This window comes from Triticum aestivum, chromosome 2B (assembly GCF_018294505.1).
Source record: "Triticum aestivum cultivar Chinese Spring chromosome 2B, IWGSC CS RefSeq v2.1, whole genome shotgun sequence".
Classification (NCBI taxonomy): Eukaryota; Viridiplantae; Streptophyta; class Magnoliopsida; order Poales; family Poaceae; genus Triticum; species Triticum aestivum.
In genome coordinates, this window is record NC_057798.1 from 469,710,664 (window position 1) to 469,737,360 (window position 26,697).

Sequence of the window (26,697 nt, forward strand, 5' to 3'; positions counted from 1 at the left end):
GTAGTTGACATTGTATTTGTGGCAAAGCCACCTTTACTAATTCTTTCATACATGTCACTCTTGATTCATTGCACATCCTGGTACACCGCCGGAAGCATTCATATAGAGTCATATTTTGTTCTAAGTATCGATTTGTAATTCTTGAGTTGTAAGTAAATAAAAGTGTGATGATCTTCATTATTAGAGCATTGTCGCAATGAGGAAAGGATGATGGAGACTATGATTCCCCCACAAGTCGGGATGAGACTCCGGACGAAAAAAAAGAGGCCAAAAAAAGAGAAGGCCCAAAAAAATGAGAGAAAAAGAGAGAAGGGGCAATGCTACTATCCTTTTACCACACTTGTGCTTCAAAGTCGCACCATGATCTTCATGATGGAGAGTCTCCTATGTTGTTACTTTCATATACGAGTGGGAATTTTTCATTATAGAACTTAGCTTGTATATTCCAATGATGGGCTTCCTCAAATTGCCCTAGGTCTTCGTGAGCAAGCGAGTTGGATGCACACCCACTTAGTTTCTTTTTGAGCTTTCATAAACTTGTAGCTATAGTGCATTCGTTCCATGGCAATCCCTACTCACTCACATTGATATCTATTGATGGACATCTCCATAGCCCATTGATACACCTAGTTGATGTGAGACTATCTCCCTCTTTTTGTCTTCTCCACAACCACCATATTCTATTCCCCCTATAGTGTTATGTCCATGGCTCACGCTTATGTATTGCATGAAAGTTGAAAAAGTATGAGAACATCAAAAGTATGAAACAATTGCTTGGCTTGTCATCAGGGTTGTGCATGATTTGAATATTTTGTGTGATGAAGATGGAGCATAGCCAGACTATATGATTTTGTAGGGATAGCTTGCTTTGGCCATGTTATTTTGAGAAGACATGATTGCTTTATTAGTATGCTTGAAGTATTATCATTTTTATGTCAATATTAAACTTTTATTTTGAATCTTATGCATCTGAATATTCTTGCCACAATAAAGAAAATTACATTGATAAATATGTTCGGTAGCATTCCACATCAAAATTTTTGTTTTTATCATTTACCTACTCGAGGACAAGCAGGAATTAAGCTTGGGGATGCTTGATACATCTCCAACATATTTATAATTTTTTTTTGTTGTTCCATGCTATTATATTATCCATCTTGGATGTTTTATATGCATTTATATGCTATTTTATATGATTTTTGGGACCAACCTATTAACCTAGAGCCCAGTGCCATTTTCTGTTTTTTCCTTGTTTTTGAGTTTTACAGAAAATAAATACCAAACGGAGTCCAATTTTCCTAAAAATTGAGATTGTTTTTGGACTAGAAGAAGCCCACGGAGCATCAGAGATGGATCAAAAGAGTCCCGAGGCCACCACGAGGGTGGAGAGTGCCCCCCCTACCTCGTGGCTGACTCGGGGACCCCCATGACTTGTTCCCGACGCCAAAACCTCTTATATATCCCCAAACTTCTATAATAGAACCAAGACGGGAGTTCCGCCGCCGCAAGCCTCTATAGCCACGAAAAACCAATCGGGACCCTGTTCCAACACCCTGCCGGAGGGGGGAATCCACCACAGGTGGCCATATTCATCAACTCGGCGCTCTCCATGATGAGGAGGGAGTAGTTCACCCTCGGGGCTGAGGGTATGTACCAGTAGCTATGTGTTTGATATCTCTCTCGTGTTCTTGATTTGGCACGATTTTGATGTACCTCGAGCTTTGCTACTATAGTTGGATCTTATGATGTTTCTCCTCCTCTACCTTCTTGTAATGGATTGATTTTTCCCTTTGAAGTTATCTTATCGGATTGTGTCTTTAAGGATTTGAGAACACTTGATATATGTCTTGCATGTGCTTATATGTGGTGACAATGGGATATTCACGTGATCCACTTGATGTATGTTTTGGGTGATCAACGTCTACAAGAAGAAGGTTGCATACTAGACATCACTAATAGATCAAACACCAGACTGCCAGTGGCTTTTGACAACAAGCTATCAACAGCATACTTTTACAAGTTGCTCACCTTCAGAGGTATGGATTGCCTCTTGGCTCCCTTCATCTGGGACCGAATCATACCCAAACGACACCGCGTCTTCCTTTGGCTGGCCCTCAAAGACAGGCACAATACGAGGGACAACATGTTAAGTAAGAAATGGACAAGGCTTGTCAAACACAATGGATGTGATCTATGCCCAGTAGCTGAGACCATGCATCGTATCCTTCTCAGATGCAAGCTTGCCCAAATCGTCTGGGCAAGGCTGGCCTTCTGGAACCCGCAAACTCCGCCGAAACTGCAACAGACTTCCTGGCTTTTGTAGTGGCACGGGAGGCATATGGCGTGCTTTGTAACGTCTTCTTTGCAGTAGACGCAGTGGCACTTTGGCATGCCAGGAACGCACAAGTCTTTCATAACAACCTCTGGACGGGCGGGAAGATTCTTAACAAGGTTGCGGAGCTATTCATGCTTTGGAAACTGCGAGCACCAGGAGAAAATGAAAGGGAACTTCTAACTACTTGGGCTAATGTAATGAAGCAAGGGTAGTTGCATAGAAACCCCCCAACCTTTTCCCTCATTTTTTTTTCTCTTTTTCTGTTTCTTTTTAGGCTTGGTGATGTACTGATGCACACTCCGTGCAGTGCTTACATCGCCTTCATGTAAAATGACCTTGGTCATTCGGGCTCCGGCCCATTTTGAATGCATAAGGTAGAACAAGATCTACCTTTTCTTTAAAAACAATGGTTTTGGACCGGGAACTGCGAGAACACATGCACGCAGAGGGCATTGGTGATATCCTGTATCCAGGTGCGATCCGTAAGGGGTCGTGCATAATCCTGGTACGGCAAGCACAGTCGTCCATATAGTCTATGAAACGAAATTTACCGGGTAAATACCTTCTAGTTGGCTTCCTATGTCTTGAGATATTTACAAAGTGGAAGGATTATATCACAATGTTATAAATCTAATTGCGTAGAGTTTCATGAAGAAAATTATTTGCCTAAACCCCTTAATATCATATAGAAAAATATTTTCTTGCTATTATGTGCATCAATACACGAATATTGACAGATATTTTGTAGATATACATATGAGCATGTGTGGTGTAAACACTAGCACAAAAACAAATATTAGAGGCGTTCCACGGAAGCGGTTTCCACCCAAAATGTTTGGCCACCTCTAATGACCTTAGAGCATCTACAATCGGGCACGCCAAACTGGCTTCAAACGTCTGGGCGACCCGCTCGGTCACTGACCGGTCACGTTTTCTCAACCCAGACGAGCGCCTCAAACGGGTCTCAAATGTGTGGGCTGATCGGCACTCCTCATATCCAGTTCAAATATGGGGCGGATATGGGGCGCCCGGACACGCCCGCCACGTCGGACTGATGAAGGGGTCCGGTGCGAAAACACGCGGAAACCCGGCGGTCCAAATCTCGTCTCCTTCGTTGGACTAGTGGTGTCGCGTGGCGCCGCTTCGGCGGGCCACGTAGTGCCTAGCCCAGCTATTTAAGTCGACCGGCGGCACCGAAACCCTACCATCCACATTTTCCTCTGCATGCCTGCCGCCGCCGCCACTTTCCACTCCACCCTTCCGCCTAGTAGCCATGCCCCCACGCCGCCGAGTGAGGAGCGAGCCATTTCTGGCGCTGGAGCGCCGGCTCGAGCTCCTTGAGCAGATCCGAGCAAGACGCGAAGTCCGGACTGCCACGGGGCTACCTATGATGCCGTGGATCCGAAGGAGGAATTAGAGGAGAAGGAAGAGGAGGTGGAGGAGGAGGACGAGGAGGAGGAGGTTGAGGAGGAGGAGGATGAGCCAGAGGAGGAGGATGAGCCAGAGGAGGAGGATGTAGGGGACGCTGGCGACGCAGATCTGCAGGCGGAGCATCAGTCCATCCTTGGTTTGTTATCTAAGGATTTCCTTCCATTCTTCCTAGTATGGAAGAATTAAAGAAAAAGTAGTGTGTCTCGATCTATACGAAAGGGCACTAGTTTTTTCTTTCTGTTTCATTCATAGCAGAAGAGTACGCTAGCTAGCGGAGCCTGAAAACACTTATTTGTGCCCCATCCCTACGGAAATTATTGCCTCTGCCTGCTGCTCGCTTAGTGTCAGTAGAAGGGACGAAAATATGGTCACTCCTTTTAGGAACATGGTGAGCCTTACTTGCGACTCTTGCACTTCACTCGCTGCTCATTCATTCACTTGCTCATGAACTCACTGATTCGCTCGAAGCGACTAATCGCCTCCTTTCCTCCGCCGAAAGATGCTTATCCAAAAGCAACGAAGGAGGAGAGTTGGGGAAGGCCGACGATGGTAATGAGGGGGAAGCTGTCGTAGAAGCTTTGCCCCTTGCTTTACGTAAATTGTTATGAACTTACTAAATGACCTTACTTATTCTCCCGGAACGCTAGCAAATCTAATAGTTCCATCTGCTCTTCTTAACTTAAGAACAAAGGCTGCCATCCTTCTTATTCAAGAACCCTTTGTTTTGAGGAGGGCGTATCCCCGGGAAGGGGAGACTGGCCGAGCGGTCAAAAGCGACAGACTTTAAATATGTTGAAGGTTTTCTACGTAGGTTCGAATCCTGCCTCTCCCACTTGTTGTAGACTTAAGAGAAGAGAAAGTAGGCGGAAGCCTAGGAGGGCCAACTGAGCGAAGCTCTTTTTTTTGTCGTGCCATGAAGTGCAATTTTCTCGTATGCGTTTTAGAGAGGTTTTCAAAAAAAAGATCTATAGAGATTCCCCATCTATATCCAATCGAGAATAGAAGCGAGTCGCTTCCGATGTCGGCTTGTAGTCTCTGCAATCGGCACACACACGCGCCCGCCATCATGCCTCCTTGGTTTGGGACAAAGCCAAGCTCCTCCGGTCAGAGTCAGCTGCGGAGGCCAGACACCATCGCCCGCAGGAGATAGATGCACAGCAGGCCGCAGAGGAGGCGGGGATACTCGCCAACATGGATGAGGTCGAGCAGGAGGAGGATGAGCTTGAACCCTCCTATCCACCCATCCAGCCGGCATCTGGCACCGTCATCGTGGACATCTCCGACGATGAAGAGTAGCTAGGGTAGTACGTAGGATATCTCTTTTGCATGCTTTGGATGGATCTAGAGGTTGAAATATGTGAGAGTCAGATGCAAAGTGGCTTTTTTTAGGCGTGACTGATCACTATACGCGGATGCGCCACTGGCGTTTGAGGTGGTTATTTTGGTTAGAGAAACTACATGGTGCGGTTAATGAAACAACTCCTTGTAAGTCAAACGCACAAGTGGTTTTGTGATTTAAACCACCTCCTAGTAAGCTAAATACCTCAAGCTAAGACCTTTGTAAAGGATAGATATGTTGAACAATATGAAGCTAACGGTAAGAATAAGGAGCACTTAAGAATGATAGGATAGGATGCATCGCGAAGTACCAAACCAAATTTCCACGTCCAACTCAAGAGGTGAAAACAAATAACTCAGGCTTCCTCTATGCTCTGACTCGCAGTATCTTACGGCATCTTCAAGGCGGATTTGTAAACCTCCCGCAACTATCCGGACCCGCTGTTCGGACCGCAGAAGCCATCCAACGTCAAGCTGTATTGGTCCGCGGAGCAGTCCGGACGTGATTTCTCCCGCAAACTGGAGATAAATGTGAGGGAGGTTTACGGGAGTCTGGACCAATCCCAAGCCTGCTTCTGACCGCCCTGGCCAACCAAAAACCCGTCACCCGCCCCTTTCATGCTTTTCTTCTGATGCACGCGCTGCTTACCGCGCTGCATTCATGCCAGCCCAAAGCACGCAGAGGCCGGAATTGATATCGTCATCTCCTTCGGTGACAAGGAGGAGCAGGCACCGCCGTAGTAGCCGCCCCGACTCCTTAAGGAGGCCGCTCTGACAAACGAAGATTTCGTCCATTAGATTGAGTTAATGATGAAGCGGTCGGTCCATGACATGGGGCCATCCCGGCTCACGTGAAGGAGTCGGCCTCCCCGCCGCGCCACCACATCAAGACCGAGCAGGCATCCACGCTCCTACCGGTGATGGAGGAGTCGGCTTCGCTCTGGCAGAACCGCGGCGTCTAAATCAAACGCCGCGTCAAGGAGGATCCAGCCTCCCCATCCCCCTCCCCCCCCCACCATGTTGGCATCCAGATCGGATGCCGCGTCAAGGACGAGCCTGCGTCCCTGCCGTGCAGCTGCTACGACTGCATCAACGCGTCATTCTCGCCGTTAAGGAGGAGTTGCGCCCGCGGTCAATAAGGCACGGGGAAGCCTCCTCCACTACCTCGGCGGTCCCTCGGGCTCGAGGTCCATCGTCTCTGAGGCTGAGCGTGCGGCTCGGCAGCAGGAGCAGTACGACCAGCGCAATGCCTCGTGTTTGCCAAGAGCGACGTGGAGTCAGACTGGGTCCGCAATGACCCAGACCTCGCTGCCACATGGGCCCTCAACTGCTCCGTGTCCACCACGGAGACAGCCGTTAGGCATCGCTGTTGCCTTGATGGCGAGCTTGTTGTCGGTGTCAAAACTGGCGGATCTCGGGTAGGGGGTCCCGAACTGTGCGTCTAAGGCTAATGGTACCAGGAGGTGGGGGACATAATGTTTGCCCAGGTTCGGGCCCTCTCGATGGAGGTAATACCCTACTTCCTGCTCGATTGATCTTGATGATATGAGTATTACAAGAGTTGATCTACCACGAGATCGTAGAGGCTAAACCCTAGAAGCTAGCCTATGGTTATGATTGTTGTTATCCTATGGACTAAACCCTCCAGTTTATATAGACACTGGAGGGGGCTAGGGTCACACAGAGTCGGTTACAGAGAAAGGAACCTTCATATGCGAATCGCCAAGCTTGCCTTCCATGCAAAGGAGTGTCCCATCCAGACACGGGACGAAGTCTTGTATCTTGTATCTTCATAGCCCAATAGTCTGGCATACGCATATAGTCCGGCTGTCCGAGGACCCCTTAATCCAGGACTCCCTCAGTAGCCCCTGAATCAGGCTTCAATGACGATGAGTCCGGTGCGCAGATTGTCTTCAGCATTGCAAGGCGGGTTCCTTCTCCAAATACTTCAAGGTAGATCTTGAACACAAGAATCGTGTCCGGCTCTGCAAAACAAATCCCGCATACCACCGTAGAGAGTATACTATTCACGAGTCCAATCTACTGACAATTTTTCATAGCGTGACATCACACCACTGCCCGGTCATTATTCAAACCGTTTCTTAGCCTGTTGTTTCGTATTTTGAGGTGCAGTTTCACTGGCACGTCTTGTCGAAGCAGAGATCGTGTCCCCTTATCACGGGATTCTCATCAATACGGGCATGGGTGACCCAACCGCGGCATCTGCATGGCGCTTGGGGAATAAGCGAGTTTTGGGGCAAGTGGGGAGGCACATGATTTTACTACCTTTATAAAGGGATAAGGATTCCCCTCTTTCACCCACGCCTTCTCCTTCCTCTTCCCATTCATTCTCGAGCTCCAGCGCCCAAACACCCACCTCTTCTGCCCCAAAAAGCACTCCAACCATGTCCGGATCCGGAGCGCAAGGCAAGTGGATGGCCTCCTCCGTCAAGGAGAAGGATATCAAGAAACTTCGGGAGCCCGGATACCTGGCCAAGAAGATCGCACACCGTCTCCCGGCGGCGGGACAGATCGTCCCTACTCCGGAACCTCACGAGAGGATTGTATTCCTCCCTCACTTCGTCCGCAGGCTGGGGTTTCCCCTCCACCCATTTGTCCGCGGCCTTATGTATTATTACGGGATTGATTTCCATGACCTATCCCCCAATTCCTTCCTCAACGTCTCGACATTCATCATCGTGTGCAAGGCCTTCCTCCGCATCCCTCCACACTTTGGACTGTGGCTAAAGATCTTCAACATGAAGCCCAAGGTGGTAGGCAGCGAACATGTCGAGTGCGGAGGCGCCATGGTGAGCAAGATGCCCAACGTCACATGGCCATCAGGTACATTCCACGAATCCGTCAAAGGTTGGCAACAACAGTGGTTCTATGTCACCGAGCTACGCGACACCAAATGGGTTGTGGCCCCCGAATTCCGATCTGGAGCCCCACTGTGGCTCACGTCCTGGCCTGAAAAGGGCCTAGACTGTTCTTTGTCAGACGAGCTAACGACGCTCCAAGCGCATATCAAGAGCATGGAAGACAAGAATATCAAACGTGTCGATGTGGTCCAGGTGATGCTAGTTCGCCGGATCCTTCCATGCCAACGCCGGACTTGTAATCTATGGGAGTTTGATCCGGCCAAGCACCAAACCTTGCTGAAGTTCTTCGGCATAATGCACGAAGACATATGGAGGGTGAATTCAAGCCCGGCAAGTTGTGGCCAGACTCTGCCGAGGATCGCGGGCACAAATTTTCCCGCCCCGCAAGTTCGGGAAGTCTTTATATGTTTCCAAGGTGTATCCTTTATTTATATACTTCGGGGAAAACACCTAATATTTCCCTAATGATTCTCCCAGGGCTGGATGAAGAAGGCAGAGCGGATCTACTGTCCGGCTCCGCTACCTGAAGAACAAGTCGGACCACTTCTGATGAAGATGCTGGTCCCGGCGCCTTACAAGGCGCTGAAGAAGAAGGCCAAGAAGGAGGCCAAGGAGACCAGGGGCGGGCTCTGCCGCAAAGGTACTTCGGATGCGGTGTCCGAAGACACCGAGGCCCATTCCTCCGTCGAAGAAGACGAGGGAGAGGAGGAAGAAGAAGAGGAAAGCCAATCCCCCTGTGAGGGGGAGAAAGAAGAGGACGGCCTCCACATGTTTGGAGGCCGAAACGTCCAAGAAGGGGAAAGTTTCCCATCCAGACGAATCCACCCCAGCCACCGACAGCAGCCCGGAGTGAGAACCCAGGGTCAAGCCCCTGGCCAAATCGTGAGGACAAAGAAACTCGGACACATTTATATATCCAGTCTCACTTTCGCATAGCATTCATGCATTGAGTCACACATTCTGCAGTCCGGCCGGGTCCAACACCGAGCGATCTTCATCAGAAGATTCACTGGACCTATATGCCATGGACAGCGAGACCCTCCCGACGGCCTCCTCCCCCAAAGGCGTGGATAACACCGATGTGTCGTCCCAAAGGGGCCCAGGCCAGGGCGGAGCTCAGGAGACCGTCGAGGCGACGCCGGAAGGTCAAACCTCGACAGTCGGACACATGGGGGAGCAGACCCCCATGAATGCTGACAGTGGGGGCTGTCCTGAATTCGGCCCCCAGCCAGAGACAATTCCAGGAACCAATATGGCTTCGGAATCAGGCCAGCAACCTCCTTCAACAGAAGGTGGTGCGCCTATTCCGCCGGCGACCTCGGTCCACCCCGAGGTGCCGGATACTTTATTGGTGCCGCGGCAAAGCGCTTCCATCGTTGAAGAGCACCGTACCCTTATGGGTGCGGTGATTGAGAAGATCCAGTCCACCAAAAGCGGGCTGACCAAAGCCTGCACCAGCCTTCTAATAGGCTTTGAGGTAAGTAATGAAGTTAAAAGAATGTCACAATATAGATAGTAGCCCCTGATACACTGTTCGGTGTTCGAAAAGAAAAATGAACAGAGGATCAAATATATTTCGCAGGAGACTAACTAGGAAACACCTATGTGAATGTGCGGGCGTCGTTATTGTCTGCTACCTCTCATACTGCGGAGGTCTTCAGACTGAAGCAGAGTCTGGAGCGGGCCGAAAAGGAGCTCGGCCAAGTAAAAAAGCAATTGGAAGATAACCAAGGTATGGGATGACTTTAGTTGTATTCAAATACAAATGAATAATTTATTTTGACTAAAAAATGTCATGATATGTATTAGGAGCGGCGACCGAAGTCGAGGCTCTTAAGAAGGCGGTGGCCGAGGCCGAAAAGAAGGCGGCCAAGGAGCAGGCTGCTCGTGAAAACCATGAGGCCTGGGTTATTGAACTTCAACAAGAGCTCCAAGAAGCCATAAAGAAGTGCGAGACCTTGGAGCAGAGTATAGCGGATAAAGAGTCCGAACTCACCAAGGCTCGTCAATCCGCGCACATTGCCTGGGCTGAAGCCCAAGGCGCCTTCCATGAAATCCAGGAGGCCAGAAAGATCGCGACGGGTAAGGCCTTTATTATGCAGAGCAAATATGTGAAGGAAAGATTTCGTTTACTGACCCGGGTTCGGAGTTCTCCAGGGGTGTTTGCGGATCTGCCGCGCAGCGTGTCGGACGCTGCACAATCCTACCGAGCCGAAGAGGCGAGCTCTACGGAGAAGCTGTTCTGGTTGCAATGTCTTGCGCAAAAATATCCAGTACCCTTGACCTATCAGCTGAAGTAGCTGGTCGAGCTGCATAGGGGGGCCGAACTAGCCCTGAAGGATTTGATTACCCGGCTGTGGCCTGTCGAAGCGATTCCTAGTAGCTTCTTCGGACTCGTGAAGCGGTTGGTTAGTGCCTGCCCTCGGCTTGACGCCATTAAGCGGTCGGTCTGCATCGAAGGTGCTCGAATAGCCTTTGCCCACGTCAAGGTGCACTCGGCGAAGATGGATGCCGTGAAACTGATGACCGGAGGACCGCCCGAAGGGAAAGAGCACCGCAAGCCCGAGTTGTATTATGACAGTGTCCTGGAGGGATCCCGCCTTGTGGCAGAGCAATGTGCGAAGGATATTATATTCCCATGAGTATGTGCATGTTATCATGTGTTGTAATATGAAACAAGGTCGTATCATGGCCGGGGGGGCAAGGGCCGCCAGGCCGCCCCTCTCCCTCGGCTGGGTGACTCTTCTCTCGCTGCGGCATCTTCCTCCGAGGGGAGCGACATATCCAGTGTGGGCTTGGTGGTCTGCCCGGCCTCCTCCCCGCGCTCCCCCACCTTGTCCCCTCCCGTTGAGCCGGACTCGGTGGACCTGCCCCTCGGCGCCCCTCCGGTGGAGCCGGCGGAGCCCGCGGAGGGGCTGGCACCGCGGGCGGGTGCCCCCCCTCCCCGGCCACCTGCTCCCTCACTGCCCCGTCTCCTCCTCGGCTGGAGGATGCCCAGCCCGCCCCCTACTGCCGGACGCCCCGGCCCCGGTCCCGGCGACCCTCCCCGCGCTCCCTCCTCCGCCACCCCCTCCGCCGGCTGGGCCGCCCCCTCCTGCGCCTCTCCTCATCGGATGCGCCGGGCCGGCTCAGTTGGCCCCTCCGTCGCCGCCTGTGCCGGGGGAGGGTGCGACTCGCGTGCTCACTCCGATGGCGGCTCAACCCCCTTCCCCCCGCTCAGCTGCGTACTCCCGTCGCGGTAGGTCGACCTCCTCCCCGGTGGTGGCCTCCCGCCGCAGTGCGCGGCTGGATGCTGCCCACCCGGAGGGCAGCCCGGCTCTGCCCATCCCCGAGCGGGCGGAGCTACGCGCTGCCACCCGTAACCTGGAGCCAGGTACACCTCCTGTTCCCCACTCTGCTTTGTCTTGTTCCTTTTCTGCGCTTGAGTCTATTCCCTTGGGCAACCTCACCAAAGTGGCCTCCGACTCAGCTATCATTTTCAGGGGGGAGGCTGGCCCCCCTTTAGTTCAGATCGCAGCCATCCGGGCTCGTGAGATCCTCGATGGGAAGCTCGCGGAGGCACGGGCTGCCCTCCTTTCCCCCCCGAACGCCTCTGCGGACGGGATACCTCCCACCCCGACCGGGCCGCAGCTACCGGCTCCCCCACCTCCGGGGGAGATCCGTGGCCGTACCCGCTCCCGCACTGCGGCTCTTCGCGCGCAAAGTGCTTCTCGTGTCCTGGGGTCAAGCAGCCCCCCGATGGCTCCTTAATGCGAGCCCTCTTCTGGAACATCCGCGGCTTCGGCCATGATGGTCGTCACCGCCAACTTATGGAGTTCATGCGAGATGAGCACATCGACATCGTTGCTGTCCAGGAGACCATGCGTCGCGATTTCTCGCTCCCAGAGCTCGACCGTTTGAGCTCCCACCTCTTTGCGTGGCACTGGCTCCCTTCTAGTGGGAGCTCAGGCCACTCGGGTGGCATCCTTTTAGGAGTGAAGGATGCCACCTTCGAGGTGGGTAGCATGGACCGGGGGGAATTCTTCGTCAGCATGGAATTATTCGAGAGATCTCTCAACTTCAAGTGGGAGATCATCATTGTATACGGGCCTGCCGACCATAGTCGGTCGGCCGCCTTCCTCGAGGAGCTTCACCGAAAGATCTCGGCGGCCTCCCTCCCCGTGGTTGTGGGTGGCGACTTTAACTTGCTGCGCGTGGCGGAAGACAAGAGCAACGACAATGTTTGCTTTGCCCGGATGCAAATGTTTAATGACTTCATCGCTGACCTCGCCCTTTGGGAGATTGACAGGATTGGTGCCCGGTTCACCTGGACCAATCGGCAAGCCGCCCCGACCCAGTCCGTCTTGGACAGGGTCCTAGTGTCCCCGGATTGGGACCTCCGTTGCCCCCTTGCATCTCTCCGCGCCATCACTAGGATTGGCTCGGATCATGTCCCCCTTCTTCTCTCCTCCGCGGACGAGCGTCCGCCGATCCCTCCTTGCTTCCGCTTTGAGACCTTCTGGCTCTCCCAGGCGGGATTCACCGACGCAGTCTGCGCACGGTGGATCGAGGCTCGGGAGCACCCCCACCCTCGGCCCCCTCGGCTATTGACACGTGGCACTTCTGTGCGAAACGTAGCAGACAGTTTATGAAGGGGTGGGGGGCCAACCTTGGTCGCGATGCCAGAGAGCGCAAGAAGGCGCTGCTTACCGCGATTCAGGCCCTTGACCTTCGGGCCGACATGGTGGGTCTGTCTCCGGACGAGTGGCTGGCCCGCTATGACCTCGAAGACCAACTCTCCGTGATCTACTCTGATGAGGAGGCATATTGGCGCCTTCGGGGCGCTCAGAAGTGGGTCCTGAAGGGTGATGCAAATACTGCATACTTCCAGGCTATCGCCAACGGCCGCCGTAGACGCAACACCATCCCCCTCCTCTGGGATGGGGAGACCCTTCTTCAGGACCCTCGCGACATCCAGACTCATGTCGACGGCTTCTATAGGTCCCTTTTCTCTGCCGCTCCTCGGAGCGGCATCTCCCTCGCCCATGATTGTTGGGCCGGCATTCAGTTAGTCTCCGACGCGGAGAACGCGGCCCTGACGGCCCCCTTCTCTGAGCAGGAGGTCTAGGAGGCTATCAAGGGTATGGATGCCTCTTCTCTGTCGGGCCCAGATGGCCTCCCGGTCATTTTCTTCCAGACCTTCTGGAACGTGATTAAACCGGAGGTCATGGCCATCTTCGAAGAATTCTTTGTTGGATCTATTGACCTGGGGCACCTCAACTACGGGATCATCTCTCTCATTCCCAAGGTCCCTGGGGCGTCCGACATCCGCCAGTTCCGGCCGATCACGGTCATTAATGTGATCTTCCGGATTCTGGCCAAAGGGTGCGCCAATAGGGTGACCCTGCTTGCCGACCGGATTACCCACCCTAACCAGTCGGCCTTCATTAAAGGCCGATATATCCTTGATGGAGTCCTGGTCCTCCACGAGGTCCTTCACGAGGTCCGGACCAAGCGCCTTAGGGCGGTCTTTCTGAAGATCGATTTCCACAAAGCCTACGACTCTGTTAGCTGGACCTTCCTCAGGGAAGTCCTTCTTCGGAAGGTCTTCGATGACCGATGGATCACTAGAGTCATGCAAATGGTCTCTTGCGGTCGCACGGCGGTCAACATCAACGGTGAGATTGGTCCTTTCTTCCCTACCCTTTGTGGGGTTCGCCAAGGCGACCCCTTCTCCCCGTTCCTCTTCAATATGGTTGTGGACGCTCTGGCATCCATCCTTGATAAGGCCAAAGCCGCTGGACACATCCGTGGGATTACCCCACACCTTTCTGGGGGCTCGGGGATCTCCATCCTTCAGTATGCTGACGACACGATCATCATGGTCGAAGGCTCGGAGGGGGACATCGCCAACCTCAAGTTCCTCCTGCTCTGCTTTCAACAGATGTCGGGCCTCAAGATCAACTTTGATAAGAGTGATGTCATGGTGATGGGATATTCCCCCTATGAGTCTATAGCCATCGCCAACAGACTTAATTGCCGCCTGGGCTCTTTCCCCACCTCCTACCTGGGGACCCCCATTAGCGACTCGCGTCTCTCTGTCGCGGACCTGAGGCCCGCAGTTACTAAGCTCCAGTCCCGTTGCGAGCCCTGGCAGGGGAGATGGCTATCTAAGGCGGCCCGGACTATTCTCATCAACTCTTCCCTCTCTAGTCTCCTGCTGTTCCTTATGAGCTTCTATAGCCTCCATGAGTCTCTCCACAAGGAGATCGCCAAGATCCAGTCCCGCTTCTACTGGGCTGGCGAGCATGATAAGCAGAAGTACCACATGGTCAGTTGGCCTGACATCTGCGAGCCCAGGGAGCAAGGTGGCCTGGGCATCATGTGCTCCAAGAGGATGAATATAGCCCTTCTCTCCCGCTGGCTCTGGCGCATCGCCCAGGGTCATGGCGGCCTCTGGCTCGACATTATCCGGAATAAATACCTGCGGGGCCAGCCACTTGCCTTCTGCCAGAAATCGGGCGGCTCCTAGTTCTGGCAGTCTATTGTTCAGCTTCTCCCGGTGCTTCGCATTGGGACCTCCATCTCAGTGGGGTCCGGCCTCTCGACGCTCTTCTGGTTTGATCGTTGGGCCGGAGACTCCCCCTTTGCGGCCCGCTTCCCCGCCCTCTTCTCTATCTCCGTCGACCCCATGATTTCGGTCAATAGGGCTCTTCTTGACCTGGGGCGCCTTGCTTTCCGTCGCCCTTTTGGGCTGGCGGAATCCGCTGCCTGGCGTGAGTTGCTTGATTGCGTCGCGTTGCACGAGCCGTTGGTGGATGGTAGGTCGGACCGTGTCCGGTGGCGGCTGGAGCCGTCGGGCCTGTTCTCCACCAAGTCGCTTTACTCGGCCATTGCCCCTTCCTCCGCCCCCCTCCCCTTATCGATGGTTTGGTCCGTCCGCATACCACTGAAGATTCGCATCTTCATGTGGCAGTGGATTCGCGGTCGGGTCCCGTCTGGAGTGGAGGTCTGCAAGCGCAATGGCCCGGGCACCGGTATCTGCCCGCTCTGTGGAGTCCCTGAGGACTCGAACCACATCTTCTTCTCCTGCGTTTCTGCCCAATTTCTCTGGGGCTGCTTTCGTGAGGTGGTCGGCGATAGTTGGTGCCACACCAACTTCCCGGACCTATTTGCTGAAATCCAGTCGTCCCCCGCGTCCTCTCGCCACATTAGGTGGCTTGAGGTTGGGGTTCTCGCCTGGACGCTGTGGACCGTTCGCAATAAGCTTGTGATCCAGCACGCTCCCCTTTGTCGCGCTACTGACGCTCTCTACAAATTCACGGGTTTCTTGCAGCTTTGGCGGCCGCTTAGCCGCCCCCCGGACCGTGACGCCATCTCCGCCTTCATCGCTGACATCCGATCGATGGCCGTCCGCCTGTCACCGCCGCCACCGCCGCCTCTACCGGAGCCTGATTAGGCGCCTTGTGTGATGATGTTGATGTTGTTTTTCTTTCCTTCTGGGTTTGTTGAGCTGTGCCCTCAGCAGAACCTATATACTTTATCGTGAGACTTGGGTGTGTGTGTGGACTTGTGTGGGTTTGTATGTTCTGTGGCGCTTTGCTTTATTTATAAAGCGGGGCGAAAGCCTTTTTTGGTAACAAGGTCGTTATGTAAAATAATGCTTATTATTTGAATTTTTACCTCCCGTGCGGCCGTTTCTTAAATTAATTCTGAGAGTTGGCCAGTCGTCGGCTTCTGCCCCCACGTAGGAAGTACGGGGGTGTTCGGGATAAATCTAAACACTCTTTACTCCAGATTTTTGGTCCTTAAAGGAGGTGCTTAGCGCAATGAACCAGGCAATCGGACTATAAGGCTTTATCACCCTCACTTAGCCATAGGAGTTTGACAAAAGAAAGGTAGGCGCAACCCCTAGTGTTCGGAAGACCGAACTTGGGGTATTGTAAAACGCCTGATCGGATAAAAACCGATCCATCGCATGATGCATTAGTTATCGCATAATGTGGAAGAAATCGCTAAAGATTTTGTGACCTCTCGAACAGCTGACCAGCTCTCGCCGCATCATGATAGTCAGTTTTTGGCTTTCTCTACTGAGGTGCTCATCCGGAAGAACCGGGACACAATCGCAGTAGTTCTCCCTTTACTATCCTAGCCGATATAGCGGAACATAGGGTAGCAAGCACAGGAGCCGGGCAACCCATCTATTGACCCAAGACATGATTCGGAGCCGATGCATATAATGTTATAAGTTCAGGGTGACGAACAACCGTGAAGGTGTTCGGACTTTCTTGACGTGTTATGGGGTACAATGAAGCCCCTGGCGAATGAGGACGCACCAGAGTGTACGGCTGCTACTTGACAAAAAATATCAAAAAATTAAACAACAAGTGAATGTCATATAGATAGGACCGCAGATTGTTTTCATTCTAATTCAATAGTACGTCGAGGCGTATAAAGACAAGTAGTGCGATAAACAATATGACTTTGGAACCTGCTGTGACCACGGGGAGCTATGTGCCGATCCAGGGACAGATCGAATGATCTTTGAAAAGAATGTCCAGGGATTCCCTCGCCCGTTCGAGCTACTTCCCTCTTTGGTATATCCGTCCTTTAATAAGTCCGGCAATCAGGCTGCCCATAATGGCCTAGACAAAAAGTGACCTGAAAAGAAAAGAGAAAGAAAGAAAAAAGAAAATATAAAATGATGCGTGTCCAGGGGCGGTTGAGCCGCATTGTGGAACACAACCTAGCTGTGCCTCCATCTATCCCCATGGTATTTTGAGTGCATAATTATGTACGCGCGGTACGAAAGCCGTTGTTTGGTCGGGGTTGGGGCGGAGGCCGGCTTACTAGTCGAGCTCTTGACGAACTAGACTATCCTGCTGCTGTGTAGTTCGGACTCGTTTGACAGTATTCGGGAGCTTGGCTGCCAAATTGAGGTTCGACCTGAAGAGGCCGCTCTGTGCTTCTGCAGCGAGGCAGCGGTGTGCTCCTCAGTACGGAGGGAGCGTTCCGTGTTTCCATTGACTGTTATGATACCACGTGGACCGGGCATCTTGAGCTTAAGATAAGCATAGTGTGGCACCGTATTGAATCTGGCGAATGTTGTTCGTCCGAGCAGTGCGTGATAGCCGCTGCAGACGGGGACGAGATCGAAGATTAACTCTTCACGTCGGAAGTTATCCGGGGATCCGAAGACCACTTCCAGTGTGATTGAGCCCGTACAGCAGGCCTCGACATCTGGTATGACACCTTTGAAGGTGGTTTTTGTGGGCCTGATCCTTGAAGGATCGATACCCATCTTTCGAATTGTATCCTGATAGAGCACGTTCAGGCTGTTTCCACTCTCCATAATGGTCCCTACGATCAAAGATGATCGGACAGGATGACCGTGGGTTATACTTTGGGGCGACTGGCTCCATCGCATAGGCGTCCCTGAGTGCGAGTCTCCGCTTCCTCTTGGGGATATGGGTGGCGTATATCATATTCACTGTTTGACTTGTGGAGGAAACTTCTTTTGTCCTCCAGTCTTCGGTGGTCGGGGTTCCTCGTCATCGACATCACTTTGCGACCCCTTATCTTTGCTTTCGGCGTTTGACTTGCCGGTCCGTTTGAAGACCCAGCATTCCCTGTTGGTATGATTGGCTGGTTTATCGGGGGTTCCATGGATTTGACATGGATGGTCAAGTACGCGGTCCAAACTGGACGGGCCCGGATTGTTTCTCTTAAAATGGCTTCTTCCGCTGACCGGGCTTGGAGCCACTGAATCCGGCATTGACAGCCGTGTCTTCGGCGCTATCGCCATTATTTCGACGTTTGTGTCTACTACGTCGGGGCTTGCCGTTGCTATCTCTGGCTTCCGAAGTGCCAGGTTTTCTTGAGGTGCTGCCGCTACGAGCAAGCCAGCTATCTTCGCCGCACAAAAGCGGGTCATAAGCGTCGTAAGGGATGCCATGGACTTCGGCTTCTCTTGGCCGAGGTGTCGGGCCATCCACTCGTCACGGATGTTATGCTTGAAGGCCGCTAGGGCTTCGGCATCCGGACAATCAATGATCTGGTTCTTTTTATTTAAGAAACTAGTCCAAAATTTCCTGGCTGACCCTCCGGGCTGTTGGATTATATGACTTAAGTCATCGGCATCCGGAGGTCGGACATAAGTACCTTGGAAGTTGTCAAGAAATGCGTCTTCCAGGTTCTCCCAACTGCAAATAGAGTTTTCAGGCAGACTGTTCAACCAATGCCGAGCTGGTCCTTTGAGTTTTAGCGGGAGATACTTGATGGCGGGGAGATCATCACCGCGGGCCATATGGATATGGAGAAGGAAGTCCTCGATCCATACCGCGGGATCTGTTGTCCCATCATATGCTTCAATGTTTACAGGTTTGAACCCTTCTGGGAATTCATGTTCCATTACTTCATCGGTGAAGAATAGGGGGTGGGCGGTGCCTCTATGTCGGACGACGTCCCGACACAGCTCGGATGGAGCTGGTCTGCGGTATTCGGCTCGAACAGGTTTGTATTTGTCATATCCGGTTGGGCGACCGTTGTTGCACATTGGGGCGCACCCCCGCGATCCATAGATCAATCTGGTTTGTCCTGCTCTGTTTTCCAAGTCATACCGCAGGTCATGTGTGTATCCCCGAGCTGTTGTGTTTCTATTTGTTCGGCGACGTGGTGCCGGCTGGTGTTCGGGCTGAGTTGATGTTTTATCTCGGCCACGTGGAGGTCGGTCAGCCGCATTATGCGCTGGTAGTACGGGCTCCCGCGCCTCGTCATCGAATTGGGGTAGCAATTTACGCTTCGGGTAACTTTTGATTGGGCGTTCGAGTCCATATTCCTCGGCTGCCAGGACCTCAGTCCATCTATCAATGAGCAAATCTTGGTCAGCTTGAAGCTGCTGCTTCTTCTTCTTTAGGCTCTTTGTAGTGGCTATTGGTCGGCGCTTAAAACGCTCCTGCTCGACGGGGTCCTCTGGCACGATAAATCCTTCGTCTCCGAGGCTCGCCTCGTCCTCGGAGAGAGGCATGTAATTGATGTCCTCTGAGTCGTCGTTCACGGCCTGTTCGTCAGGGCTGGCACACCCGTCTTCCTGTTCAGCCTATTCAAAACTTGGCTTGGCGGGGTCTTCATTGTCTTCGGCATCGTCCGGAGTGCTATTTTCTCTTGTGCTGGTATCGCTATTTTTACCATGGCGTGATTTAGAGCGGCGCCGCTGACGTCGGCGCTTTGGCTGCTTCTCAGGAGGCTTATCCTCACCTGGATCCTTTTTATTCTCGCCATTGTCTTCTTTGGGTGTATCCACCATTTATATATCATATGAGGATGTGGTTGTCCGGTGCCCTGTGGGCGGTGGTTCCTGTTCTTCTCCGGCATCGTCGTCCATACCGTCGATGTCTTCGGAGTCGAAATCAAGCATGTTGGTCAAATTGTCAACAGTGGCTATCAAGTGGGTGGTGGGTGGGTAACGAAGTTCTTCGTCGTCCGCTTCCCACTCAAGCCAGACATAGTTCGGCCAAGAATCTCCTGACAAGGAGAGAGACTTTAATGAGTTTAACACATCACCTAGGGGTGAGTGTTGGAAGATGACCGCGGAGCTGAACTCTAAGATCGGCGCCCTGTCGATGGGTGCGGATACACGCGGTTCGGAGCCTATGGCCGGAGACGAGTCCGAGGTTCTGATGACATAGGCCTCGTTGGAGGTCAGATCTGTGTTCGTTTGTCTGCGGCCTCCGTGGCGAGGTTGAGCTTCCCATCCTCGGATGGCGGTTCTGCTCTGGATCTAGGGCCGGAGCGGTTACAGGTGCTATCTCCTGAGTGCAGTCCGATGACAGATCTAGGTCATGTTCATCGTGGCGGCAGGGTGCAGCTGTCATGGGCTCGAATCCGTCAAAGATTAAGTTTCCGCGGATGTCGGCGGTGTAGTTCAAGCTTCCAAACCTGACCTGATGGCCAAGGGCGTAGCTGTCGATCTACTCCAGATGGCCAAGCGAGTTGGCCCGCAGTGCGAAGCCGCCGAATATGAAAATTTGTCCGGGGAGAAAAATCTCACCCTGGACTGCGTTGTTGTGGATGATTAAAGGAGCCATCAAGCCTTATGGTGACGACACAGTGGAACTCTCAATGAAAGCACCAATATCGGTGTCAAAAATCGGCGGATTTCGGGTAAGGGGTCCCGAACTGTGCGTCTAAAGCTAATGGTAATAGGAGGCGGGGGACACAATGTTTACCCAGGTTCGGGCCCTCTCGATGGAGGTAATACCCTACTTCCTGCTCAATTGATATTGATGATATGAGTATTACAAGAGTTGATCTACCACGAGATCGTAGAGGCTAAACCCTAGAAGCTAGCCTATGGTTATGATTGTTGTTGTCCTACGGACTAAACCCTTCAGTTTATATAGGAGGCTAGGGTTACAAAGAGTCGGTTACAAAAAAAGGAATCTTCATATCCGAATCGCCAAGCTTGCCTTCCACGCAAAGGAGAGTCCCATCCGAACACGGGACGAAGTCTTCTATCTTGTATCTTCATAGCCCAACAGTCCGGCATACGCATATAGTCCAGCTGTTCGAGGACCCCTTAATCCAGGACTCCCTCACTTGCCAAGATCAGTGAGGAGTGGTCGTTTAGCGACTGCTCTGCCAATGCCAGTCGCAGCAAGGCCACCGTCGGGGCTCCGAAGGCCACGTCAGTAGTGGCCGCGGTGGCACTCCGCATGGCACAGCAGGAGGCGGAGCGGCTCCTCCATGAGTGGCAGGCAGTCGTTGTACAAGGTTGCCGCGGCCCTCCGACGTCGTACCGCCGCTGCCGACGACGATGATAGCACCGACGGAGACGGTGGTGTAGCAGGGCAGGACGGCCACGCGTACAAGGTGGTCGTCCGATATAAGGTTTAGATTTTTGTTTCTAGTTTTTTAGTTAAATGGTCAAAATATCGACCTTTTTATGTAAATTATATCCGAACCTGAATGAAATCCGTCCGGTTTGATCAAATTTTGCCTAGTTGGTTTGAATTATTGGCCGGACATATGCGGCTAGCATTGGATGGCTGCCTCCCGCATCCGTGCGCGCGGATTGGTCCCCTGTCTACGGATGGATGCGGAAGGTTTTTTGCGGGCTGCCGTTGGAGATGCCCTTAGGGCCTCTATTTCTCTCTCTTCCTTGCTCACTTCTGAAATCTCACATCGAGTATGTGTACATAACTACATATATATTTGGTTTCTACGCTAAAGATACAAAGCAAGCCAAAAGGAAAAGGAATTAGTGCTTAAGAATAATAGGAATGAGAGACATCGAGAAACACAGAATTGAATTCTCGCCTCCAACTCTAGAGGTGAAAACTGAGAAGTTAGGATTCCCTCCATGTTTCCATCCATTCCCACTACTCTAAGGCCCTCTCACTCTGATTTTTGTACCTATTCTTAGCTTCAGTGGTCAGTAGTGGTGCATCATTGACATAATTCATGTACCATTGTATGTGTTAAAATTGTGTGTGTCATCTTCCTAAATTAAAAATGTGCTAGTGTGTGTTTCTATGACTACATGGATTTTTTTTCTAGATATAGATGTATATTTCAGATATAAAAAATTGTCTTGGCATGATATAGACTCGTGTGCAGAATAATCTAGAGCAACATGTTTTTGGTTCAGCTGGTAGAATCTCAAACATAAATTATAATAATAGATTATAAGTAAAAACTAGCTAGCAAGTCGTCCTCTTATCTTACTATTTATTAAGGCATGCCAAAAACACAGAAAATAACCGTCCAACTATGTAGGGTCTATGAACTTCAGCCAAATCATATTAATTATGAAATATTTTTCTGTTGTGTGATTCAGAAGTAAAAGGAAGGAGCACCAAAAAACAATAGGCATGGGAGACATCAGGAAAACTCAAACCAAAGCCTCATCTAGTGTTAGACAAGGAGCGATGGTTTAGCCTTCCATTATGTGCGCATGCACACTGCTCTCAGCTCATCTTCCCTTCCTCTGCCTACCTTACAATGGGCATCTCATATCATATGAATTTATCCATATATATGTTTAGTTTTTCTGCTACACTATTTAGCAAGCAAAAAGGAAGAGGAAGGAGCGCTTAAGAACAATAGGGATGAGAGGCATCAGGAAATACCAAACTGGATTTCCACCTCAACACAAGAGGTGAAGGACCAATAAGTTACGCTTTCCTTAATGTTCTCATTCCCATTTCTCTTAGGCCCTCTCTTTCTTCCTCTTCCTAGCTCATTTTTCTGATCTCAAATTGAATATGCACACACATGGAATTGGTTTCTAAACTAAAGCAACTAAGCAAGCCAACAAAAGAAGAGGAAGGAGTGCTTTAGAATAATAGGAATGGGAGGCATCGGGAAACACCAAACTGAATTCTCACCTCCAACACTAGAGGTAAAAACCGAGCAAGTTAGGCTTTCCTCCATGTTCCCATTCCCACTACTCTAAGGCCCTCTATTTTTCCTCTTCCCGACTTGCCTTCTATATCTCAAATTATCTAAAGTGTATGCACATATATCCATAATTCTCCACTAAGATATTTTTGCATGCCAAAATGAAGAGGAAGGAGTGCTCAAGAACCATAGGAATGGGAGGCATCAGAAAAATACCAAACATAATATTTGCACCTCCAGCATGGGTGAAAACAAATAAGTTTGGCTTTTCTCCATGTTCCCATTCCTAGCGCTCTTAAGGTCTCTCTTTCTTCCTCTTCACGGCTTACTCTTAGTGCTTACAAAATTCAAAATAAGTAAACGCCAAGCTTGAATTGTTGGACAATGTGTTTCACCTATGTGCTATATATAGATTGTAGGCCACTCTATAGAGAAAATTAGGGAGAGCAAGCAATGAAGACCCTGGTGCACAAGGAACCATTCCACATTCAATGACAATGGGACCACACAATCACTGGCTTTGTCTTATTGCTATGTACTGTTAATTTATAGCACATGCATGGAGATCTTCTACTTACCAACATATGAAAGCTAGTATATATACGAGTCACTATAAAATTGTGCATTTGTACAAAACTAAATGTTATAAGAATAAGAATAATATGAAGCAAAAAATTAGGTGGCAAGTAGAAGTTATGAGCTAAAACCAAAACTAATAAGAACTTGGATAAATTAAACTGAGGAAAAAATAAAAAAGAATGGAAAAGAATATTCCAATTACAATTGCTACACATGGACGATATATATTAGCTACACTAGAATATACGATAATGTGATTAGTCCATGATTAAACTGATTTCATAACAACAAAATTTGAACGGGTGTACATTTCATTTTCTAGAGGAAAATTAATACATGCTTGCTATTTTGTAATTAATTTAGCATCCAAATTGTGTAGGTTGTACACAAATACATGGACGAAAAAATATAGGAAAACATGAATCATCAGCCACAATCCCTTGGTGGAAGAATACTAGTCACATACTCGTCTGAACTAACTATACACATCAATTCAACATGGGCTAGTCAGGCAACATGCTGAACCATCTAGTATTTTTAGAACAAGGTTTAGGCACAAAGGAAGAACAAGATCCTAAAGAGAGCTCGGTACTTCTTCCATACATAGAGTACTTCACAGTTACAAGCTTGTGGCTCGGCTACCATCCCACGGATCAAATCACCCACTAAAGTTCGAGAGTGGGGAAATAAGCCACACTTCTAAACAGTATTTCAAAAAACAACACCGTTTTATGATCAAGTGTAAAAAATTCCATTGGAATTTAGAGTTTGTGAAGCTACGGATAAATCATTCCATGTTTTTTCTTGCTAGTAAGTGTTATTTATCTATTAGTTTGTGATGTCCATGTGTGAACTCAATAGGAATAGTTTATCTGATTCAGATCATTTTACAGGGTGGATGCTAACTGATACTAAAATTGATCTTCAATGCATATAATGTTACATGTTATGTTCGCTAATTACCATCTTTCTCACTCAGACTTCTGCTCCTAATCTTAGCTTCAGTGGTCAGGAGGGTGTGTCATTGATTCGATTCATGTCCAGATTGAGTTCAACCGAATGGAACTAGTGGAGAATTTTTTCCATTGTATGTTTTGAAGTTGTGTGTATCATCTTGCTAAATTTGAAAATGTGCTAGTATATGTTTCTATGACTACATGGACTTTGTTTCCAGATATAGATGCATACTTGATATATATAGTTAATTGTCTTGGGATGATATGCAATCATCTTAGAATCATCTAGGACTAAACATGTGTTTGGTTCTGCTAGCAGAATCTGAAACATAAATCATGATACTAAATGATGAAATATAAAGTAGTTAACACTAGTCATATTATCTTACGGATGGATTAAAGCATGCCAAAAACATAGGAAATTAACCCTCCTGCTATGCAAGGTGTATGAACTTGACCAAATCATGTTATACTATGAATCTTTGTATGTTGTGTGATCCAAAAGGAAGAGAAATGAGCATCAAAGAACAACACGCATGGAAGGCATAAAAAATAAAACTAAAGCCTCCTCAAGTGTTAGACAAGGAACGAGGGCTTTAACCTTCCATCATGTCCCCATGCCCACTGCTCTTATATCATATTTTCTTCCTCTTCATGTCTCATAATGGACATCTCATACCATTTGAATATATCCACATATATGTTCAGTTATTTCGCTAAAAGATTTAGCAAACAAAAAGGAAGATGAAGGAGCGCTTAAGAACGATAGGAATGAGAGGCATCAGGAAATACCAAATGGGATCTCCACCTCAACACAAGAGGCGAAGAACTCATAACTAGGCTTTCCTCTATGTTCTCACCCCCATTGCTCTTAGGCCCTCTCTTTATTCCTCTTCCTAGCTCGCTTTTGAGATTTCACATTGAATATGTGCAAAAAAATAGTTGGTTTCTAAGCTAAAGCAACCAAGCGAGCCAAAAGGGGGAGAGGAATGAGTGATTTAGAACAATAGGAATGGGTGGCATTGGGAAACACCAAACTAAATTCTCACCTTCAATATTAGAGGAGAAAACTGAGTAAATTAGGCTTCACTCCATGTTCCCATTCCCACTACTCTAAGGCCCTCAATTATTCCTCTTCCGGGCTCATCTTGGAGGTTTCTTGTTATCTAAATATGTGGACACATGTCTATGGTTTCTCCATCAGAGCTATGGTGTAAGCCAAAAGGAAGAGGAAGGGGTGCACGAGAACGGTAGGAATGGGAGACATCGGGAAAGGATCCATGGAAAATATTTGAACCTCAAACAGTAGAGGTGCAAACAAACAAGCAGGGGTTTCTTACATGTTCCCATGCCCAGTGTTCTTGAGTTTTCTCTTTCTTCCTCTTCCCAGCTTACTTCTAGTGCCTACACATATAATGAAACAAAAAAGCTCGAAAAACAAGCTTGAAATGTTGGACAAAGTATTTCAGCTTTGAGGTATAAATAATGGGTGATGCAGCATATGCAGTACCTTAGAGGAGAAAGCAATGAAGATACATGGTGCATGAGGACATCATTCTACAGTCAATGATATAATGAGGCCACATAATCACCAGTTTTGTCCTATTGTCCTCTGCTCTTAATTTAGGGCACATGCATAAAGATCTCTTCTACGTACCTTTATTACCCATATCCGAAACGGGTACATAATATCTATACTAGCCTTTTTTAGAACAATATACGTATTAACTTGTGAATTTATAGTGGAAAAATATGTGGCAATAAGAAGTTATGAGCAAAAAAATAATATGAAATTAGAAAAAATAAACCCTCTTAAGTAAATAAGTGAACTTGGAAATTACAAAACAATGACAAAGAGCCACCGAAGTGATAATTAATTGGAACATAAGGTACTTCGGACATGAGCTGCATTATTACACATGGCAGAATGTGATTAAAACATGATTAAACAACACGCATATCAGAAAAACCAAAATTTCTATAGGTCATTTTATCAAGAAAAAAATGTGTATAGTCCTATTATTTAACTAATTTAAATATAGGAAAAAACATGTCTCCAAAGAAACCATCACCCTCTATCCCTAGGAGGAAAACACATGAAGGAATAGTGATCAGATATTCAGTCTAAAGTCTAAAATATACACATAGTATTTCAAGAACAAGGTCCAGATACAAAGGAAAAACAAGATCCCCGAGAGAGTAGGGTACTCTTCCACCCATTGAAGTACTTCCCAGTTCAACCTTGCAGCTCGATCACCATCCCTCCAAGGATTAAAGCACCCGGGTTGAGATGCAAGCAACCAGCAAAGTTCAAGAGTGGGGAATAAGCCTTATCCCACACATATAAACAATATTTGAAATCTCACACCATTTTATGATCAAGTGTACAAATTCCATTGGAGTTTACAATTTTTGAAGTTGCAGATATATCTTGTTACAGTCATGGTTGTTCTTGCTAGCCTACGTATATATCCATTAATTTGCTATTCCATGTGTGAACTCTTTAGGAATTGATGATAAAAATAATCGGTAATGCACATGTTGTTACATTTTGTGTGTGTTAATTACCATCATTCGCACTTCGATTTCTGTTGTACTCTTAGCTAGAGTGGTCAGCAGTGGTGTGCGATTGATGTAATTTCGTCTCCAGCATGAGTACAACCTAAGGAACCAATGAAGAATTTGTACCATTCTGTGTGTTAAAGTTGTGTGTCTCATCTTGTTAAGTCTGAAAATGTGTTTATGTTTCTACGAATGCCCCTTTTCAGATATAGAGTTGTATACTTCATATATATAA